The sequence below is a fragment of the Talpa occidentalis genome, unplaced genomic scaffold (assembly GCF_014898055.3).
Source record: "Talpa occidentalis isolate TD23 unplaced genomic scaffold, MPIMG_talOcc4v2.1 talOcc4.5, whole genome shotgun sequence".
Lineage (NCBI taxonomy): Eukaryota > Metazoa > Chordata > Mammalia > Eulipotyphla > Talpidae > Talpa > Talpa occidentalis.
Genome location: NW_023604861.1, coordinates 116,418,834 through 116,442,356, shown reverse-complemented (window position 1 = coordinate 116,442,356; position 23,523 = coordinate 116,418,834). Strand labels below are relative to the sequence as shown.

General features: G+C 37.0%; 1 long non-coding RNA gene and 1 pseudogene across 1 annotated transcript; both read left to right on the top strand.

Annotated features, from left to right (window-relative positions):
• Positions 1-73: 73 nt before the first annotated feature.
• Positions 74-23,143, top strand: LOC119258484 (uncharacterized). Its single transcript, XR_005128272.2, has 3 exons — positions 74-147; positions 14,548-14,638; positions 22,587-23,143. It is a non-coding gene; the product is annotated as an uncharacterized LOC119258484 (long non-coding RNA).
• Positions 21,471-22,048, top strand: LOC119258483 (methylglutaconyl-CoA hydratase, mitochondrial-like; annotated as a pseudogene).
• Positions 23,144-23,523: the final 380 nt, after the last annotated feature.

The window sequence follows — 23,523 nt, the reverse complement described above, 5'->3', positions numbered from 1 at the left end:
GGCTTCCGCGGGGCGGGGCCGGGCTCACCCCAGGCGGGCTGGGGCGGCGCAGCCTGGGTGGGGCAACCGGGAGAGTTCCCGGCGGCCAGTTTCTTGGCAGCTCCTTGATTAAGTTTCTGGAATTAATTGGAATCACAGGTGGAAGGGGTAGGTTTGATCCATCCTTTATTTTGCAGATTGAGGAAAACATGCTTGGAGAGGCCAAGACGGTAGGTCAGTGGCACAGGGTAGGCTGGAACCGAGATGGCGTGTTATGTGGTGTAAAGAGGTTGCTTCTGTTCCCCGCACCGCCGCTCCTTTCCTTCATGCCTCCCCACTACTCTTCTCACATAACTTTTGCCCCAATCTGGCTTCACCAAAAATTAGGCCAAAACTGAGAATCCCAGGACCTAGACCAGAAATTCCCACTCTGCAACTACGTGTTGTTGTGTACACCAACAGGGCACATCGCTTGCACAACTTGATAATGACTGCGCCATCCAATTTGGGCCACCTGAGTTGACTGGCTCTCTTTAATAGTATTTAAAGGGATTTTTTTTAAAACTCTAAACTTAAAGTTGGCAATGACAGTATTAACTGGGAAGGATAGACTCCATATTACAAGGTATATAATAAGCCACGCTTGACATCCCCTCTCTCCTGTATTCTGGGTGGTGAGCCCTGGCTCCTTCTCCCAGGCGACTGAGAACAAACTCTAACTGCTACCTTTTCCAGAATGCCCACTTGTCCCTCTCCAGTCCTTTGCTTATTTACCTTCCCCTAAACCCCTTCCTTTTTTCAAGCTAGTTTGTACTGTTCCCAATGATGCTCTCTCCTGCCTTTCTCACATTCTTTCACTTACACAATATATATTTTTTTAAATTTATTTATTTATGCATACAAGAGCTGGGGTGCAGGCCAGATTGCGGGAGGTGAGAGGATTCACCAGAGACAGAGTGGGGAGCAGAACAGGCAGACTGACTGAAATACACTGCTGAGGGGAGCAGCAGGGAGACAGGAGAGGTCTGCTGCGCCATGTGGGTTGCTGCCTGGCTGGCCAGGGATGGAACTTGTGCTGCAGTGGCTATGGACAGCTTCAGAGGTTGCCACCAGGGAGGCCCTCACTTACACAATATTTTATACCTTTACCATTAATTACTTAACAAATACTTATCGAGTGCATGGTGTTGTGCCAGTTACCATGGCAAGGTCACAACCTGTGAGAAACTTTCCATTTTGTGGGTGGTAATGGAGATGGTGCTGGATTGCTGAGAAACAGAAAGGATGACAACAGTTTGTTAGATGAGAAGCAAAGGAAAGCAGCAGGGCTTGCAGATTGAGGCACTTAGTAAATGAAGGCACTGCATAAATGAATTTATCACTTAACCAAGCGAGCAGTGAGCATTTGTTGTGTTTGTGGCTTCTTTGAGAACTTTGCCAAGTGGGGGCATCTCTACCTTTGGGGCCTACCTCTCCAAGGACCACATACAGTTTGTAATCACCCTGGAGGTATGAAGAACTGTGCTGGCACCACCCAGGTTAGTAATTAAGTATCTATAACACATATACAGACACATACCTTCCAACCAAGTCAGTGGAGATTGTGAAAGAAAGGAGCAGCCTATTTTTATGGTTGAAGCTGCAAAAGCAATTCTGGGAAAACCTATTGGTTGCATACTATTCGTTAAACCATTTCTGTGCACACAGTAATTAACTAGAATGGTGCTTCCTTGAACAGCCAGTCAAAAAAGAGAAATTTGTTGCGGTGAATGTAAATATTGCCTTTAAACATTCTTTATTCATTAGTGTTTAAACACTGTAGTTTAATGTAGCATCGAAATGCAAAAGATGCAATATTCAAGCCTTGATTTAGAGAGACAATTCTTTTCTTTCTCTCTCTCTCTCTCTCTGTGTTATCTTGCCTTAGTGAGCGGTGCATGAAATTATTATTTTGAGGTACAAATTGAGTCTAGTATTTTCAGTGCCTTTCGGGGAAAGTGCTAGGTATTTAATGCATATTTCAAAGCACCAAGGTATATGATGTGATTTTGTTTGTTTAAATATATTTGAATCCATAAAACCATATTTATATATGATAGGCCTTATAATGTCCCAGTTGGAAGAGTATATTTCTTTGATACATTTTCTGAATGAACAAATAAATCTATAATTTTCTTTGAATAAACTATGTTGCCTAAATAAATTAAAACATCTTTCTTTTTATAGTTATGGCCAACTCACACAACCACTATTTTCATATTTCTTTTCCCTTGCTGCATTTGTGTCTGTATTTCCTTTGAGGTTTGCTATTACCTACCTTTTTATTTCTTAGTGCAAAGAAATAAACATCCTAAACAAGCTGGGTTATCTATATTTTGATATTTCCTCCTTTTATTTTCCTGTAAGTTTTAATCCAACCAAAAAAAGTAGCTAGTCTATTCTTTTGCCTGATTTATCTGTGGCAATTGAAAAATATCATCTTAAAACTCAAGCATATATGATTTGCGAATAAACAAAAATAACCACAGGGTTGATTTTATTCTCTCAGAAACAGGCTACCCTGTTTTAATGTGAATGGCATTTGGCAGACTAGAACCTAGAGTTTATTAGAATGTTGGTTTGATTCAGTCAGTTTTTCTCCCATCGTTGGCATCAAGATTGAAAGTAGAACTAGTAAACTTACTTTATTTGTATTCCTATCTTTCTGTTTTTATTTGTTTATTGTTGAATTGTGATAATACTTTGCTGCCCATGAACATTTGTTCTGCTCTGAAAAACAGCTTTTAGCAACTTTAAAAAGTTCTTTCTGATACACAGCCACACATAATCAGACTTGTCTTCTAACAATTTTTTTAAAAGTTCAGAGTTTAATAGTTAAGAATATACTATTTACATTCCATGCTATAATTTTTTAAAATAAAGTTATGAATTACTTGGTTAAGCAGAAAAACAATATTGAAACAAAATAGAAGCATGCAGCCTATTGCACCAGCTTCATCAATCATTTGATCTTTCATAAAATAGCTTTATTTTTTATTTTTATATAATTTATTTATATATATTTTATATCATTGTTCATTTTTGTACAAAGTTTGCTTTCTCCTATCAGGGGTAGTCCCCATAGAATTCCCACCACCAATTTACCTGTGCACCATCACCATAGTCCTCTGTGCTCTTCGCTCCCCTGTTTTGATCCCTCTCCCGCCCCTGCAGAATGACTCTGATTTATAGTTGCCTATTAATTTTTTTAAATTTATTATTATTTTGTTCCTCTGATCCCTTATTTGGTTCCCCTATATTCCTCCTGTAAGTGAAACCTTCCAATATCTTTTTCCTTCTAACTTACTTCACTGAGCCTAATCCCTTCTAGCTCATCAGTGTTGTTGCAATTGGCATGAGTTTATCATTTTGATTGCTGAATAGTATTCCATTGTGTATATATACCAGATCTTCTTGATCTAGTCGTCTATTTTTGGGTTTTTGGGTTGTTTCCATATCTTACCGATTATAAATAGTACTGCAATAAACATCGGGGTGCAGGGATACTTTTGAATTAATGTTTTTGCATCCTATGGGTAAATTCCTAGAAGTGGAATTGATGGGTCATATGGTAGCTCCATTTTTAGTAGTTTGAGGAACCTCTGCCCAGCTTAATAAAATATCTTTAAAAACAGGACACATGCCAGAATTTATTTGGTAGTAATGAGCTTCTGGATCACAAACAAATAATAGTATTTATCCCTTTAATTACTACAGGTTGCTTTATTGCCCTGGCATGATAATCTTTAGATGATGAAGCTCTTCTCCCTCATAAAATTCAAAAGATAAATCATATGTGTAACAGAGAGAAACAAAACAAAGGAATAGATAAAATTAAGCCTTCCCTCTGCCCCCCCCCAAAAAAAACCTAGAAATATGAGAATTGAGGCCACCAAATTATAAAAATAACATTCATTCATTGAACAAAGACTGAACATCATTTCTGTGCCAGGCACTGTTAGAGTTAAACAGCAATGAACTAAACAAATATTCTTGTGCTTGAAAAGATCCCCATGGCATTTATATTCTAAATGAAGGTTAAGGAAGGTAAGCAAAGAAAATATTATAATAAATAAGATACATAATGTATTAGAAGGTAAAAGTACTATTAAAAAATAGCAGAGGCTAAGGAAGGTCAGGAATGCACACCAACATGATTTATGGTTTTAAGCTGGGTGGAGAAGGCAAACCTCACTGATTTTACTGTTGATGCTTGGCATGTCTTATTTATATAAAAGCACGATTATAGAGAATGAAATATAACCTTCAATACCAGATTTGTTTTCTGCCTATGTCTGTAACCAATAGAGCTCAGCAAAGTGTCAATGAAGTGTTTACTTGCTAACCACAGATAAGAGGAAAAAAGTTTGATCCTTGACTTTGCTGAGATGTGTAATAGATCCTCCTGCCTACCCTATAGTATCACTTACGGCATATATTCTTTGAAACCCCAAAATTGGCATTGCTTTTTTGCCATTTCAATTTACAGAATTAAGAATGATGGTTCCGAAAAATCATAATTATGTCTGTTCGAGGTGCTGGGAATAGGTCTGCAAATAAGGCTGAAAAAGTCCACGTTCATGGAACTCACTTTCTAGAAAAGGAAGGAAGTTCCTGTCTAGGTTAATAAGCTTGTGGAAGTTTGCTGTTCTCTTTGCATTTCAGTTTGTTTTAGTAGGTTTGACATAGCAGGATGCTGTAATGGCCACGTGGTGCTGTCCTTGGGAGGAGGGAAGGGACACAGCCAGTCGTGAGCACCCCTTTGTAACCCACAGTGAGTGCCATCTTCTTGCTCTCTGCTCTCAGGTCTGCTTGGGGAGATTTGACAGCCATTTTGTGAATCCCAAGGAAACCCCCAATCGTGAGGGCAAAGAAGGGAAGAGTGAAGTATTTAGTTTCTCCTAAGAATCATGTTTAGATTTTACCCCAATGAATTGCTTTGAGATGTTTACAAAAATCATGCAAAGTATTAATTTTTATGGAAGGCATGTAAAAATGTTGTAAATAATTACTTTTTGAGACAAAGGAGGAAAACTAGTTATTTAAAATAAATACTGGGAGCTTCATGATCCAGGCCTGATTATTATTATTTAACTATTTTTTTTTAAGATTTATTTATTTATGCATACAAGAGCTAGGGTACAGACCAGAGGTGTGGGAGGGCGACAGGATTCACCAGAGACAGAGTGGGGAACAGAATAGTCAGATTGACGGAAGTACACTGCTAAGAGGAGCAGCGAGTGAGTCAGGAGAGGTCTGCTGTGCCATGTGGGTAGCTCCCTGGATGGCCGGAGATTGAACTCGTGCTGCAGAGGCTGTGGATTTGCTTCATAGTGCAGTGCTTAACTCCTTGCGCCACCAGGTAATTATTTTCAACTAAGCATAAAGTTCTTATGGGAGTCCAGTGGGGAAAATTTTCACTAGCTATGCTGTGGCTTATTTTTCCTAAAGAAATTTTGAAATATATGTTTGAGGGGTTGGGAATAGAGCAAACACTGAAAGCCAGAGGTCTGTTCTTTTGTAAAATCATCCATGAAAAGGGACATAGCTTCACCTTTCCCCAAACTCGAGCAATGAATGGGGAGCCCTGTGTTGTCTTTAGAGCAACTGATAATCAGAAATATTGCTTATAAACAAGTATGCAGAACAAAGTCTCTGGAGGTCACAGCCGGCAAGAAATGTGATCTAGGGCTGACTGATGTTTTATGGCTATGTTGTTTCAGCCCTGTTCAGTTTTATGAAGGAAGAAGAGGAAAAAAATGTTCTGTTTGGACTGCTCTGTGTTCTGTTTTCTTCCCTGAGTTGTGGTGATGACCTTCTGGTTGGAAGTTTTATGACACCAAATGAAAACTGTTTATTTTAACCAGCCTTCAACATCTGACATAGGCAAATCATCCAATCTTACATCCTGGGTTAAGTGTAAACAGGAGTACAATAAGATACAGCCCGAGGAACAAATTTTAAAATTTCAATCATCACTGGAAACACTTTTTAATAAGCTTTTTCCTGTTTATGTCAATTGATTGCATTAACACGAGCACTGCTTACAGAAACCAGATTTTGCAACATGATATTATTCTTTCTACGGTGCAGTAAATAAATGTCAGGAGCAAATATGCATCAAATTCCAAGTTGCTTGTGCTGCTTCTGTGATTTTGAAAATCAGTAGTGCTATATGTTTTGTGCATGGCTAGGCCTAATTTAATAAAAAATTTTTGAATCTAAAGAAATTCTTTTTTTCTACATATCCTAGGACAAGGTGCAGCAGTAGATGGAGTTGTATCTTATTGCACTCCTGTGTACGCTTGACCCAGGAAAAATAAATTGTTATAGGTATTTTTTCTTTGCAGTTGAGAATATAATTTATTAAAATACAAGTTTTAACTCAATTAGTCCATTGAACAAGAACAATGACAGAGATGAATTATTAAGTTTTGAGTTTATTTTGGGGGTATGTACTTCTATATAATAATCTGAATGAAAGTGACTAATTATGATCATTATCGATGAGGTTTGATGAGATAGTAAGGTAAACTGAGAATTTATAAGCACAAGAAGAAAGAAAAAGCATTTAGAAAAAATATGAGTTTGAAAATTTCCAGTGATCATTTAGGGGAGTCCTACATTTTATATAAAGGGTCTCACGTCACACGAGGCCCAGGATGTACAATGTCAGTCTTAAGTCAAATAAGATTCAAGTCTTATTTAAATATTCTCAATTACAGATATCCCACAAGAGAATCACAATCGTGTAAGAAACTCTTCTAAAATGATGAATGTACTGTCATCTTCCTGCCTTCAGTTGCCTTTGCTACAGAGGTTGTGGATATTTTTGAGTGAATATTCAAATTTTAAAATGTTTATCCAGAGACAGATAAAATTCAACTTTCCCTCCAAGATCATCAATTACATATTCTGGGTTCAAATTCTTTTCATCAACTAGATTTTTGAATCATGAGTTTTCTCACTCTGACTTTATTTCAGATGCTGTATAATATAAGTCCCTTAAATTTTGCTGCCACTTTCTTTCTCCTGATTTCTTGTTTCTAATCTCTTTAGCCCTGATTGGAATGAGACATAGTTTTTTGACTCACAGCATTCTAAGTCGATAGAGTTGAGAAAATATCTTTTGCACTTCTTTTTTTAAAATTGATTTCCTATCAGAGAGAACCTTGGTGCTGGCATCTTATTTCTATGGTGCTGATCACAAAAACATCTCTGCCCTGACTGTCCTTCATCATAGTCATTATTAGGAGGTATTCACAGAACTAAATGAAATACAACCTCCTAAATTTGGAGTTCTTTACATTTTGAGTCTATTCTCCCCTAGTACATATAAGAGGCATTTATCCTGGTTCCCTCCCCCTAATATTCTTGATTCTAAGCTTGAATATTCTTAGTGCACGAGAGAATCATGGATAGCAGCAACCTGGACTTTCGAAATATGGCTGGTTTGACCACTACAACAAGGAAAGTATTTTTTAAAAAAGACAAAGCAAATAATCTCATAGCATATGGTTTCTGGAATCATGGTGGTTTACCAATTATTGATTGGGGGGTATCTCAGGTACCCATGGACTGAACGTTTCCTCTGTGCTAGGAACTATGCTAAACCTTCTTTATTTACATCATCTATGTTATTACTCCCAGTAACTCTGTGATCAGATGGATACTATCATAATAGTAGATAAAATCATAAGCCTCATTTTACAGACTAGGAAATTGAGGTGCAGAGTGGTTAAGTGACTTTCCCAGGCACACACGCTTCATAACCCTCAAGCCCAGGCTCTTATCTGAAGTACTTTACTCTTTTTCCTTTCAGGGATATGAAGTAGATGCTTCAAGTAACTATTTAATAAATTTTCCTTAAAATTTTGTTGACTGAGCCGCAATTACATTGAGACATTTTTATTAATCTGTAACTCGACACTTAAGTTAGCACTAAAGAGCTGTATATTTGACTGTCACATTCAAATGCCTTTTTAAGGCATCATTTTCATCTTATTTACCTGGTCCTTAGGTTTGTTAGATTCTGTAATATTGTATTTGGGGTTATATTTTGGATCGTTGGGTTGTTGTGCAAGGAGGCATTAAAGCTTTACCACTGTAAGAATTTGATGCAGGCGCCTCCCCGGTGGTGCAAGAGCTTAAGCATCGCACTGTGAAGCAAAACGCAGCCTCTGAAGCACGAGTTCCATCCCTGGCTGGCCAGGGAGTAACTCACATGGCACAGCAGACCTCTCCTGTGTCCCCGCTGCTCCCATAGCAGTGTTTTCAATCTGCCTGTTCTGCTCCCCACTCTGTCTCTGGTGAGTCCTCTCACCACCCCCTATCTCTGGCCTGTACCCCAGTTCTTCTATGCATAAATTAAATCTTTAAAAAATAATAATAATGACTTAAAAAAAGAATTTAATGCAGTCTCTGGAAGCCATACAGATGCTATTCTATGTTGTAAAATGCTCTAAATGTCGTGGTTCAGTGGGTTAATTTTGTTTGACTCTTTCATAATGTATTTTCCTATTGTCCCTAGTGCAGTGTTAAAAAAGACTAATAATCTGAATTCTATTCTAAATTGTTGAATTGTTCTTTATCTGTGAAAGCTTTTAGAATTTTCTCCTAGACTTTGAAATCCCTTAGTTTCCCCCAGTGATTAGTTGGAGATTCTCTCTCTTCCATTTCACCCTATGTGTCCTCTTTTTTTTTTTTTAAATTTAAAGATTTATTTATGCATACAAGAACTGGGGTACAGGCCAGATGTGTGGGGGTGTTGTGAGAGGATTCACCAGAGACAGAGTGGGGAGCAAAACAGGCAGACTGACTGAAATACACTGCTGAGGGGAGCAGCAGACGAGTCAGGAGAGGTCTGCTGCACCATGTGGGTAGCTCCCTGGCCTGGGATCGAACTCATACTGCAGTGGCTGTGGATAGCTTCATAGGTTGCATCTTAACCCCTTGTGCCACCAGGGAGGCACCCTATGTGTCTTCTTGATCTGAGGTCTTTCATTATTAATCCTTGGAAACTATTTAATTCTCAGTCACAAATTCTTCAAATATCTCCTTCCTTTTGCTATTCTTCCATTATACTATCATGCAGATGGTGATATTATTTCCCTATTTCATATATTCATGATATTCCAGAAATATTCCAACTCTTAATCCACTCGCGAGTCCTTCTGGGATGGTTCTTTGACTGGGCCTTCCAGTTCACTAAGGTTTCCACTCTATCCATATTGCCCTTCACATTCTTGTTTCTGCATCTTGTAATCAATACTTGTTCTTTAAATCGAGATTTAAATTCTTGCTCACCTTATATTCTTAATTGGTTTCTTCCATTAATTCAGCTTGGTTTGCTGTATATTATTTTTGTCTTTTGTTCTATAGCATTTCTACTCTTAAATGCCAAGTTTCCTTCTGAGCTTATGTTCCACTGAGGCCATTTGCTACGCTGGTTTTTAATGAGCCAGGGAGTCCTGAAGCTCAGGCTCTGGTTTGTAAAACCTCCTGATGTGACTGTTAGTTCCTTCCCACTCAAGTTCATAACCTCCTCCTGGATCTTGGGGGTATCATATGGATTTTACTTTTAAATGCCTATGATTCCCTCTTTGTTGTTTTTTGTTTTGTTTGCTTTTGCTTCTTCAGGGTTGGGTTCAGAAGAGAGAGCTAGCAGCCTAGGTTAGTTCAGTGTCACACCACAAGTTGGATCACTATGTTTGAAAAGGACAGTATTTATTGACCATGGTTTCTTCCCAAATATCAGTAACTTTGATGTTGCTGCATATTATTGTATAATTGATTTGGCCACACTAATCACTGTCTTAGGAGACTGTTGATATGAATAGAATATTATTCTGTGGTTCAATGTGCCTCTAGTATATAGACTTGGCTCAACTTTTTTTCTTGATGAGCCTGGAAGGGTCAATACTCTGCTTCCAAGGGTGTAATTCATGCACTTGAATGATGATTCTTTGGTTCAACCTCTAGTAATCCTTACCAGTCTTGATGATTTACTATGACAGGAAAGTCACATCTTAAAATTTATGTTATTTTAATAAAAAGTTTAAATCGAATTTTACTTTCATTGATTTCTACAAAGTCAAGCAATTCACTTCAGCATTATAAATCCTGCACCTACACCAGATCTGTCAAACAATGATGATGAAGAGCAATGCCTTTTCTGTTCTTTTTGTTTTCATGCAACTTCCTGCTATTACAAGTCTTCTCGTGGGGAAGTTTGCCTGTGAATTCAATAGAGCATCATCAACCAGCTAATGGAGCTCATATATTATCTTCCAGGAGGGAAAAAATTAGATTTGAGTTGTAAATTAAGTTAGTTTTTTTTTAAAGAAATGTCTGTTAACGTTCTGAATGATAGTTAATTTCGTTGATAAAAAGAGCTTATGTTAAGTGATGGAATTAGTTACTGAGATGACATGTAAAATCTTTCTCTAGAGGTGTTTAAATATAGGATGTATTTTTATCTTTCAGAGGTGGCTAGCTGAGGGCTATTTTTAAAGATGGAAGGACTGAGGTAATATCCCTTCTAACTCTATTGGAGCCCTTTAATTGAAACTGCTCTCCAATTTTAGCTGAAAAATGCACCCTTTTAAAAAGAGCTTTTGTGCATGTGATTTTTTCAAGGGGATGTAGGTAAAGAAAGACATACAGCCTTGAAAGAATTATATTTCATCTGAAATTTTGTATTAACCAATTCTTATTCCCTTTCTCTTCCGATCATTTGTATCTATTCTTACTGCTCTTTATTTTTGTCCTAATAACTACAGGTAATATCTGAAACATCCTCTTAACTCCTCCCAAACTCTCGTGTATGTTTAATAGCTGCTGTAAAATCTAATTTATATGTCCAATCACTTTCACATTCCTAACCTCTCTTTATGGTATCCCTCAAACAAGTAATTCACAGTGGCGTAGACTAGAACAACAAATATTCCTATGAGGGTAGCCTGAATTCTCTCGAGCCTTATCAATTATTGGAATACTCTTGGTTTCTCTCTGCCCAATCTCCCATTCTTTTGAGCGGATAAGTGAGTTATTTGCCCAGTAAAGTTGGGAATAGGAAGTGGACTTGTGACCTCCAAGCACTTCCCCAGCCTCTCTCCTCATGGGGACCAGTTGGACCAAGCAAGACTACATTTGGTTTTGCTTCTTCAGCAAGGTTTTCAGAGCACCTTACCTCTTACGTGTGTTCAGGGGAGTCTGGTTAGAATACTTCTGTTACTGGGTGGGAAGGACATTCAGTCCTGAGATTCTGTCCACTTTGTGAAATGATTATGTCTTTGGATTTTGACCTACCACCTTATTTTGTCTCTTTTATTTGTCCAATTCATTTTTGTGTCTCTTTTTTTAAGTTGATTCTTTTTTTTTTAATTATTGAATTTTTTAATTTATTTATGCATACAAGAGCTGGGGTACAAGCCAGCGATGCAGGGGGTGAGAGGATTCACCAGAGACAGAGTGGGGAACAGAACAGGCAGACTGACTGAAATACACTTTTGAAGGGAGTAGTGGGTTAGCAGGAGAGGTCTGCTGTGCCATGTGGGCACCTTCCTGAGAGGCTGGGGATCATACTGTGCTGCAGAGGCTGCAGATATCTTCACAGTACTGTGCTTAACACCTTCCACCACCAGGGAGGCCCTATCAAATAATTTCAATAGAGCATTTCTGTCACTTATTGCTTAGATTATTTTTTGCTCAAGGCATTTGTTGCCCTGTGTGCTTGATTAGTCAAGTTTGTGTTGAGCATTGTATTTAAAATATATTTGGGGAAATTTTTGATGTCTAGGATGATGGTGTCTTCTCCCAGAGAGGACTTCCAATTGTGTCTCCTAGGGGTTGGGAGCATCATCATTTTGGGAGCTCCTTCGTCATGGTTCAGGGCTTGAGATTCATGGCCATCCAGCTGATGGGAAATTAGACTACAAATCCTTGTTATGGCTGATTTGTTTTAAATTTCTTCCTATTGTGAGGACACACTTTTCCTAATTATAGTTGAAAGTGGGTAATAATTTATCAGAATCATATCCGTTGGCACTCTCCAGTCTTTGATTTCTGTCTCAAGAGGACTTCAGAAACAGATGAGCATCATAGTTTCTTTCTCATCATAGGCAAATGCCATTGGAAAAAATGCAGCTTTGACTGCATTTTGATCATACACATTTGATATGAAATGAGAGGTTGAAGATATGAGACCATTTATAAAACTATTAAATCCATCAATTATCAACTGGTGATAGACTCAAGAGCAAAAATGGATTGATCCTCTGATGAGATTTTGAAAACATATTCCAGTGAGTTTGTTTGCTTCAGAGTGTTGAGTCTTTAGAATTGATCTGAGTGTCATCTTTTAGTGTTGTTCTCTTTATATACTCCTAAAATACTCTAGATATTTCCGTTGCATGTGTACATTCCATATTGAGTTTTATCACAGGTTTATGTTCCCTTTATCATTACCAGAACTTGAGGTCCTTAAAGTCAGGACTTTTGTCTTTGTAGCACCATAATAATGGCCACTTAGTAGTTTATTGCATGAATGATTTCCACCCCTTTTGAGAGCAAATAAATGGATTAGGAATGGCATTTTTCAATTTCCTGTGATTCAAAGCATTTTAATGTCTTTTTGGACTCAATGAGTAAGGACATAAATGGCAGCCCAGGAGTGATTTATCAACCAATTTATACTTTCATTTAGATTTTACTTGTAGTAATGCATCCTTTGGGGTCTCTTTGCTCTTGAAGTAACTGCATTCATAAAGCAATGAAATTTAGCTGCTACTTATGCAAACACATCTGTAGCATTGAAAACTATTGCTTTAGTTTGTGATAAGAATGAAATGACACCTCACTTTTAATTTTGTTTTCAAAAACTAAAAGCAAATCTATAAGTTTTTTAAAAAAAAAAATCTATAAATTTTTAATGTATTTTTTGGTGGATATACATTCCCATTGTTTAAAATTCGAGAGACATAATACTCTACAATGAAGTTATCCGTCCTACCTCATTCCCAGTCACCCACTTCCCATCCCCCAGACAACAATTATTGTGTGTTTGTGTGTATTCTAGACAGCTTTTATGCATCTACAACATATTATGTATTTTATTGCCATTTTACCTAATCGTGATTTGCTTTATCCATTGTACTGTACCTTGTTCTAATCACTTAATGTTTTTCAACAATACAATAACAAGACACATTTTCCAGTATTTTAGCACCTTGAATTAAATTGGAGTTTACACTCAATGACATGATTTGACTGTTGTATAACAGTAGTTGTGCGGCCATCACTGTCTATACATGTGTGGACTGGGCAACTGCAGCATTTTGATGTTTCAGGCAATAGCCATTGAAAGACCATTTGGGAAGAAAGATATATCCCATTTTATGTCTAAAAGCTTTTCTGTTCCTTCTTCCAGTAAAAATAAAGAAGGTTTCAGAAATAAAAGTAACACAATATGTGTCAACATTTTAAAAATTGATCTTGGAGATAATAGTGGACACAGAGGATGATTTTCCATGGCATAATAATGAATTTCTATAACCCTGAGTATGAAAGTGATTCATAGGAGTTGAACTCCAAATGTAAAGAAATTTTAGGAATCCCTTAACTAATTGTTTCTACTTATCTTTTTCTTTTTACTTATGCACATTGGTGATAGATTTTAAAATTTTAGAAATAAATCTGAAAGAGAACTCTCAGCTTAGAATAAAATTATGAATGATAACAAAACATGCAGTAGTTTGAAAGCTTTGTTAAATTTTGTTTCTAATCAACTGCATAATATTTCATTGGATAAGTACATAATCATTTATTTAGTCTATCAACGATGACTTGGGTTGTTTATAATCTTTGGCTTTTACAAACAATGCTACAATAAATGACCTTGAACATGGATTGTAGGACTAGCAGATGTTTTTGGAAGTTAAATTCCAGGAAGTGGAATTTGTATGTACATTAAAATTTGATAGATTTTCCTAATTGACCTCCAGCAATGTGGTTGGTATTATTGTTATTGTTGTTTTTGTTGCACCTTGTCTCAGATTTACAGATTAAACTGGGGGAGACTTACCACTGATTTTTCATAGTTTCAATTTAATCTTTTGCTTCTTTAAGGAGTAATACCTTCCTTATTATATACATTGCATCTTGTTTTATTTCTTATTGAAAATGGAGTCTTTTTACATAGCTTCTATGGTAGACGTTAGTAAAGGAAATTTTAAAATGCTTCAAATCAGTCTCCCTTAAAGCTTCACTGAAAAAAAGACATTATGTTAACATTTGTCTAAGATTATAAAATTCCCTTAGTGAAAAAAAATGTAGTTAACCACAGAGGAATGCTTTCTAAATTTCTTAGAGGAAAACAGTATTTTATTGGTGCCATAGAAAATATGTAATGACAGTAAGACAACAGTGCATTTATTGGGGGTTCTTTCTAGCTAATGAACAATAAACAGATTTAGATGTATTTTGTTGCTCTTGCACCTGAATTCATATTTAATGATCTTATGCTTGCAGGTAATCGTAACACTGCTACTTGGGATTCATTGACCACTGCTCCATGAACCCTACAAACAACCTGGACATTGGCTAACAGCCAGACCCCTTGGTAACATTCATACTTTTCATTTTCTGAGGAGTCTTTGGGAAGCAAAATGTTCGATTCCATTAATTGGATTTGCAGAAAATTCTCAATCTAGGTGCTTCACGTCTTCCCTCCTTTCATATTATCTATAGGAAAGGGTGCTTTTCAGTTCCAATGTGAATCCATCTGAACGACCCCACACTGTCAGACTGGAGATATCCCATCTATGTCCCATTCCCTCTTTAGGACAATGCTACAAGCTTTTTGGGAAGAAAGAAGCTACTTTTCTTCTTCATGAAATTTTATTTTGTACCACCATATGCCTCATTAACAATGTCAAACATAATGTGAAATTTTCAGTTTAGAAAGCACTGGTGATTCCTAGCCATCAGTGGATTTAATGTGGTAGTATATGTATTTGTTCAAATAATGTTTATTATTTTTCTTTTATTACAAAATTACAAAGAACAAATCAAAAATTACCTGTGATCTCATCATTCTAGTAAACCTTATAGTTTTAAAAAGAAAGCAAGACAGGGCCTCCCTGGTGGCGCAGCGGTTGAGCACTGGGCTGCGAAGCTGCCTGCAGCCTCTGCAGCGCCGGTTTGATCCCCGCCACCGGCGAGGGTCCCACATGGCGCAAACCTCTCCTGCCTCTCTCTTCTCCCCTCAGCAGTGTACTTTGTCAGTCTGCCTGTTCTGCTCTCTGCTCTGGCTCTGGTGAATTCTTTCACTCTCCCGTGCTTCTGACTGTACCCAGTGCTTGTATAAATAAAAAAGTAAATCTTTAAAAAAAAAAAAAAAGAAAGCAAGACACATGTATGGCTAAATGGTCTAAATAACCCCAAAGGACTAAAATGAACATGAAAAATTTTCTTTCTTTATACCCCAGACTCTCCTTCCAACTAAAACTACTATGAACATGTTCCTATGTATCATTTCCCAAAAAATATTTTTGTAGCTATACATTCTCACAATTTTGCACATGCAAGTGCACACGTGCATTTCTTAATTTTTAAAAAGGAGATTACTTAAAATAAATCATATTATACAAAATATTTTCTTCCTTACATGTTTTACTTAACTCTCTTTATGTGAATATATGCACGATCTAGGTCATTTTTTATAGTTATTGAACACATAGCATGTAGACAACTGTTAGTAGACATTTGGATTAAGACCAAGTTTTTTTTCTTGCTTTAAAATTATGCTGCAATAAACATTCTTATTAGAATTTGGGACATTTCTTAGTGTTTCTGCAGGTTAGGGCTGGCAGTATAGTCTAGTGATTAGAAGCATGGATTCTGGTGCCAGATTGCCCAGAGTTTGCATTCATTATTTCCTCCTAATTAGCTATGTGACCTTGGGCAAGTTATTTAACTTCTCTATGCTTTACCTTGCTCCTTGTCAGATGAGTCTAAGAATAGTATGCATCTGAATTGGTGGAAGGATCAGTATTTATGAAGAGCATGGAACAGTGCTTGACATATAGTAAGCAGTCCAATAAATGCTAGTAATTATTATTGCTTTGATGATAGAATTTCTGGTATATACATAATTTATATAATTATGATATATACATAATTTATATATATTTCTGATATATACATGATATATACATAATTTTTATATATTTATGATATGATATATATTATGATATATATATCATAATTTCTGATATATGCATAAGAGACTATTCTGGGATTAAAGGAGGAAGAGTTGGAAATTAAGGGAAGGAAGGAAGATGGAGGAAGGAAAGAAAATAATGGAGGACAGAAAGAGAGAAAAAAAAGAAGAGGGAGATGAAATAGAGGTTGGCTAGAATGCTGGAAAGGAGGGAGAATGAGGGTGAATGGTGGAGAGGAAGGACCAGCTAGATGAAGGCAATGTAAATGATGATGGAAAACAATGATGTGCCTCTTGGGGAGTACTGACAGGTTGGAGACCTCTATGATTATAGCTGGAACCAGGTTCAGGGGATAATGGTTAATGTATTTATTGTTTGATTTATTTTCATTCTCTGAAATCATTTCCTGCTCATAGACTCCTTGGGTCTTCTTCCTTACTGGAGAGAACAGATACTATTTAAAGTAAGTCTTCATCCTGGAAACAGTCTTCAATCTTAAGATTGTCTTGAAAACTAGGTTTTAAAGGGAGAGAAGAAGTCAATCTAAAAATTCCCCTTAAATATTAAGAAAAAACTTGGATGTTTGAATGTTAAATGTGTTCTAGAGATGCTTTAAAGGTGGAAAGATAATAGAAGGGTTTGTTCTTTTTCTTGGTCTGATAAGTGCAGGGGAGAAATGGAGAGGTGCCAAGAGCTGGGGAGTTCTCACTTCCTATACCATGGCAACCTCAGAAGAGAAGGCTTGAGGATGCAATTTGTAATATGTGTGTGCTGGAGTGAAATCTCAGGGTGGGGAGATTGCTGCTTGCTTTTTTCAGGATAATGGAGGGATATTATCTTGCTGCCGCTGTAATGAATTGTCACAAATTAACAAGTTTAAAACGTGTTATTCCGTAGTTCTGGAGGTTAGACGTCTGAAAGGAGTTCCACTTGATTCAAGTCAAAGGGTTGTGATGGGGGGTGGGTGGGTGTTTTGTTCCGTTTTAGAAGCTCTAGGGGAGAATTGATTTTCTTACCTTTTTATCACCTTCTAAAGACCACTGCATTCCTTGGCTGGTATTCCTCTTCCTCCATCTTCATAGGCATCAAAAGTTGGTCAATTTCTTATTGTCAAGTAATATACTCACAGATTGTCCTAATTCAAAGGACTTTGACATTCTTGGAGGGCTATGCTCTCATTCTGCCCACTATAAGTATGTAGCTTGGACAACTATATGCCCCTTAGTGCTGGCATGACAGGTGCAGGGAGTTGTTTCATAATGTCTAAAAAAATTGTCCAAGTGCCTGGGCAAAAGGGCATTTTCATGGAGCCCAGCAAGGTGTAGAGAAAGCAGTCATGAGCTCTCAGTCCTTCCAGGAGAGAACAGAGATGCAGAGAGAGCCAGGAGTTCATACAAGCCTGGGCTCCTGAGGAAGAGTTTCTAGTGACAGGGACTTCAGAAGAACAGTGGGGGCTCTTACACTTAACAAGCATCAGCCCCCATCACCAGGGATCAGGCTAGAATAGCCTTTCTGCAGGAGGGTGGGTGTGAATTCTGGGCCTCTTTCATCACATGAGCATTTACAAGCTTCCCCTCTGCCCAGGCTCCATCTTAGAAGGAAGGATGGTGGGGTGAGGGGGTCAGAAATGTAGAGTCATTTATTGTTACTTAAAAGAGACTGAGTTAGATTATAATTAGGTTTCAGTTTGAATTGTAAATATTTTTTCCCACCATCAAGAGAACAGAGATCAATAAAATGGTGAAATTATTTTTGCACAGTATATGTATTTTGTTCCCCTTTCTCCACTATAAATAGCAGTCTCTCTCTCTCTCTTTTACTTACATTATACTTCATTCGGTGTGGGCTTGAAGTGGCAGGTGAGCTCTGTACACTAGATAATCAGTGCTTTGAGGGAGCCCTTCTGAACTTCTCCCTGAATTCCCCATGGGGGTTGCTGTGATCCATGCAGCAGCAAACACCATCTTTCAGTCGTCTGTTGCTTTCTTCCTGGCATGTGTAAATGAATTCTTTTCTATTCATATTCAAGTTTAATTAATTGTCTCAATAATACCTGTGGCAGCTAGGCCCCTACCCCTTCCCTCTACCTCTCCGGAGCCAAAATTCAATTTGTCATATCTCTGTAGTCCCTGATAATCCATAAAATGTCCTGAGCTTTCAATTCTTTTTGTTACTTTATGTGGCAGCATTTCTGGAGATTATAGAATTTTGTAGAATGTTCCTCAATGTAGATTTGTCTGAAATTCCCAGAGGTAGTTAGAGGTGATGTATTTTTGGCAGGAAATTACTGAAGTGATGTTGAGTATTTTTTAATACATTCCAGGTTACATTGTCTCACTATTGGAGTCATTAGGTTTGATTTCTTGTCAAAGTAGTATAAATATAAATAACAGCTTTTCCTTTTCAACTAATAAGTAACTTGTGGCAATAATTTGAGATAATATAAATAGCTGGTTTGGCTTCAAACTTTCATCCATGACAATAATACGGATCATTTCAGCTATACCAGAATCATAATTTTTGTGGTATGCCAGTATTTCAGGAATTTGTTTTGGAAAATCAGGTTATTTTTAATATAGCAACTAGGAGTTGAAATAATTGGAGATGACTCTGAAAAATCTATTTATTTCATTTCTCTAACAATAGGGTGATTATGAAGCACACATTATTATTGTTTTAAGCCCTGCGCCTCATATTCCAACCCAGCAAGTGTTGGTTTGAAAATGAAACTTATTTCAGCTTATCACTTTGTGTTTTTTGATGAGATTTATGTTGCAATTTAAGCAGCTGCCTGAATACAATAGAATATGAAATTAATTTAAAAGTACAGATAGCAAAATTAGTATCACATGAAAACCTCTTGAAGTATTTTTGTTTTTAAGAAGGCATAAAAATTGAACTAGAAGACATTAGAAATTAGTAAATTCAAGCCATCATGATTAATGTGATGGGTTAATCATAGAATATCTCATCAGGCATCTTCATTTTCAAATGAGAAAATGATTAGATAGTAATGTTGAAAAAGTTGCTGATATATTGAAGACTAATTCTTTTCTTTTTTCCATTCTTGCCCTATTTTCTTTCTACTAATGTTCAACTCTCTTCATATTTACTGTCACAGAGTATATATGGTAGTATGAAGTTTACTCTAGGAATGATGGGGTAACTTTGCAGTGAACCACTTATTGGAGGAGACCTTTTCTGCCCTGACCAGGTCTGGAACAGAGAGGAAGTTTCAACTGACTGTGTAGGGAGGAGTGAGGGTTTTGGAGTTCACCAGGAAGAGGGAATGAAGGGTGAGTAGGAGTTTTTTAGGTGGGAAAAGTGGGCTCAATGGGAGGGCTTCTTATGAGCAGCGGGAACAGCATGTAGAAATATAAGGAACCGTGGGAAAGATATTATATCTAGGGAAGTTTAAGTGGTAGGAGATAGGCACAGTGAGTTCCTATGTGCTGTGATGACTTACAAAGTACATTTTTCTGTAAAATACACTATTTAATAAAAAATAGTTCAATATGTATCATGGTGCTCTAAATAAAATAAAATCTTTAAAAAGGATATTTGACTTCTAAGATGTCTGGGATTCAAGTTCAACGTAGTAAGTTAGATGATGACTTATCAAAATACTTTTAAATGTTCCTTAGAACTTTTTTTTACTAGATGTAGATAGAGGATTTAGCTAAAATATATGCTGAAGAACCTTCACAAATTTGGTTCAGGAAAAGCCGGAACTTCAATCCTTGGGAAAGAAGGAGATAATGGAACTGAGTGGAACTAGAGATTCTATTGGGGCTTCAAGAAAAAGGGCCAGAAGTTTAGTAGTATGATGGTCACAGAGCATTGACTGACTTAAGATACTTTTCATTGTCACCAGTGGGATATCAGTGCAAAAGAGAGGTGTGGAGGCAGGGTTTTCTACTTTTTATTATTGATTAGTTGTATTATTGCAATGGACACTTAATTGGCTTTCCATTTCCAGAATTGTTCTCCGGCCTATCTAAACCTGTTTTCAGGCTTGACCATGTAACTTGGGAAACCTGTCAGCATGTAGGCTCTGACTCAGGTCTAGAGCGGGGCCTGAGAATTTTATTACTAACAAGTTGATGAGAGGTGTTATACTGCTGGTCTGGGAACACACTTTGAGTAACAAAGTATATGCAATATTGTTAGACTGGTTTTCTCCTTACCACAACTCTTCTTTATTTCCCTGCTTAAAATTCTTTTATGACTCCCAAATGGCCAGCCTTAATAATTAAAAAAAGGTTTTCATCTTAGTACATACACCTTCGCAATATGACTACAACCTTCCTTTCCATCAGTATCTTTCATTAATCTGCTTATCCCTATGCTGAGCTAATCTGGTACAGTTCCCTGATCTATCCCTTACCTGGACAGACAATGGGCTTTCTCTATGAATCACATCTATCTTATTTTTCTCTTACATTCCCAAATCTATGTAACCTTCATACTCTGCCTTTGTTTGTATTGATAGTTATATACTCTGTTAAACTTCTCCTTTGGATTTTTAGGTCCTTGGCAGCTGAATCTACATCTTACTCATTTTTGAATCTCTGTGGCATCTAAATGTAATTATGTGTTATTTACTGGCACATTTGTGGCATTGAATTTTTTTCACAATCGTTGGGTACATCAATTAGACACTTTGCTCTAAGAATAAAAGGCTACCAGTGGTTGGGATATCACTCAGATGATCTACTTTTCAGTTGGTAGCCTGTTTTCTCTCCATTTTTAGTTATCATAAGCAGTGTGTTTCAGTGTGTATCTGATGTTTCTAATTTACTCTCCGAAGTTATTAAACCAGGTCCTGTGGAGTAGCTACCTGTAAAAGTGTCCCCACACAGTGCTAGAGACAAAAATGCAGTTTCCACCTTCATCTCTAGAAGGGTGAAGCGATTAAATGGGTAACAGTCTTATAAAAATGTTATCAAAAGCTGGGCCTCCCTGTTGGCACAAGGGATTAAGCACTGCACTATGAAGCAATCCGCAGCCTCAGCAGCACGAGTTTGATCCCTGGCTGGCCAGGGAGCAACCCACATGGGAAGCAGACCTCTCCTGACTCACCTGCTGCTCCCCTTAGCAGTGTATTCCCGTTGGTCTGCCTGTTCTGTTCCCCACTCTGTCTCTGGTGAATCCTCTCACCACTCCTCTCCCCGACCCCGCATCTCTGGCCTGTAACCCAGCTCTTGTATGCATAGATAAATAAATCTTAAAAAAATGTTATCAAAAGCTGTGGATGCTTTAAAATCTGATAGAAAAGTACTGACCATAATAGTCAGGAGTAAGGTCCCAGGAATACTCTGTGCTGGTGCTGACCTTAAGGAAATAGTAAAAATGAGTTCCAGTGATGTTGGTCCTTTTGTCTTCAAAATAAGGGCAGTGATTAATGAAATGGCTAACTGTCAAGTGCCAAGGATTGCAGGGATAGATGAACTGACTTTAGCATGGCCTTGAAGGTGTTAGTGTGTGATATTAGAGTAGCAGCTTTCTCTGAAAAAAATGGGCCTGGTTGAAACAAAGCTGGCAGCTAGCCATTCCTGGTGGAGGGGGTGTGCAGAGATTGCCGCGTGCCATCAGGATGTCCCTGGCCAGTGAGCTTATCTCTGCTTGTGAGCTGGAGGACTAAGAGGCTAAATCAGTGATCTCAATCACCATGCTCTAGAACAGAACCAGGAGGGCAATGCTGACCACAGAAAGGGTTTGGATGTAGCTAGAAAGCTAAACCTCAGGGACCTGTTGCAATGAGTGACAAAATTAGCAACTGCTCAAGGGATGCAGGTCAATGTATAATGTCAAAACACAGATTACAAAATAAGTGTACATTTAAAAATATTTCCTGTGTATAAACCTTTGTTCTTAATTTTTTAATGTAAATAATTTATGTATTGCACACTTTAGGAGATAATATTAATATATGTCTGTTTGGCAGGATTGTGAAAATAGAATTATTTCTATATACCAAAATATGCCAAAAATAAAGTTTTACTAAAAGATTATATGCACATACACATATATCTCAATCTGAAAAAGGAACTGATATTCTGAGTGAAAATTACCAAATATTAATAAAATTAGTGAAAAAAGTTAGTAAGCCAATACATTTTAACTTACCCATAATACATAATTCTTCTCTAACCTGAAGGTGACAAGTGGCCCTTCTTAAAAAATAAAATGTATGTGTTTTTATGGTACTGAATTCTTTTCCACTGATTTTATTACTGTCTGTGTCATGGATAATTGAAGTTGCCACAAGTTATTTTCTTAATATTTCATAATAAAAGCTTGTGCAAATGCATTGAATAATGACTGTGACATTTTTCTTTACAGCTCAATCAACTCTGATTAAATTCTGCAAATGTTAATTGGACTCCTACCACACACAAGCCACTGTGGTAAAATGAATAATAACATCAAAAATGAATAACATCCGTCCCTGCCAAATGGGAACTTTCATTTTGTGCAAACACTTGGAGAAACTCCTGTAACTCCTATTCCTTTATGTAAGGGTGAAGGGTACATTGTAACAGATGGAATTTCTCATTTTATTCAGCTTGCAGTTTTGCCAAATGTGATAATTCTATTTTACATTATAAATTGTGTCACTGTATCCAAGTCTTTCTAAACTATGATTTACTCATTTTACACAGGTGGAAGCATTGTATAATAGGCCATCAAATGCAAATGCAAATTTAGCTAAAAGATTGTATTTACATATGCTCTTCATTTTTGGTGGTTGTTGTTAACTGTTAGGTATATGTAGAGTTTTTGTTTTTGTTTAATTGAGGTATTATTGACATATAACATGTTCATTTTAGATGTGCAACTTTGCTATTTGCTATTTGTATATATATTTCAAAATACATTACAAGTTTTGTTAACATCAGTCACAAATACATAGCTACAATATTTTTTTCTTGTGATGATAATTTTAAGATCTCTCATTGCAAATTTCAAGTATATAATACATGGTTATTAACTATAGTCACTCTATGCTCTTATTTAAGCTCTCATTATTTTCTGCTTCTCTGCTGGACTGGGGTACTAGATTCTTTGCTGAGACTGAGTGCCTTTATTTCTTTTCATTCCTCTTTCAGATTCATTTTATTTCCATTTAGTATTAGTTTTTATGTTTAGAGATTGAGCTCATCTGGAATTCGTGCAAGTGTGAGTTTTGTGTATGTATAAGGTCTGTGGTAAGAGTCTAAATTTCATTTCCTTTTACAGATCCAATTGTCTGATCACCATTTATTAAATGATCAATCCA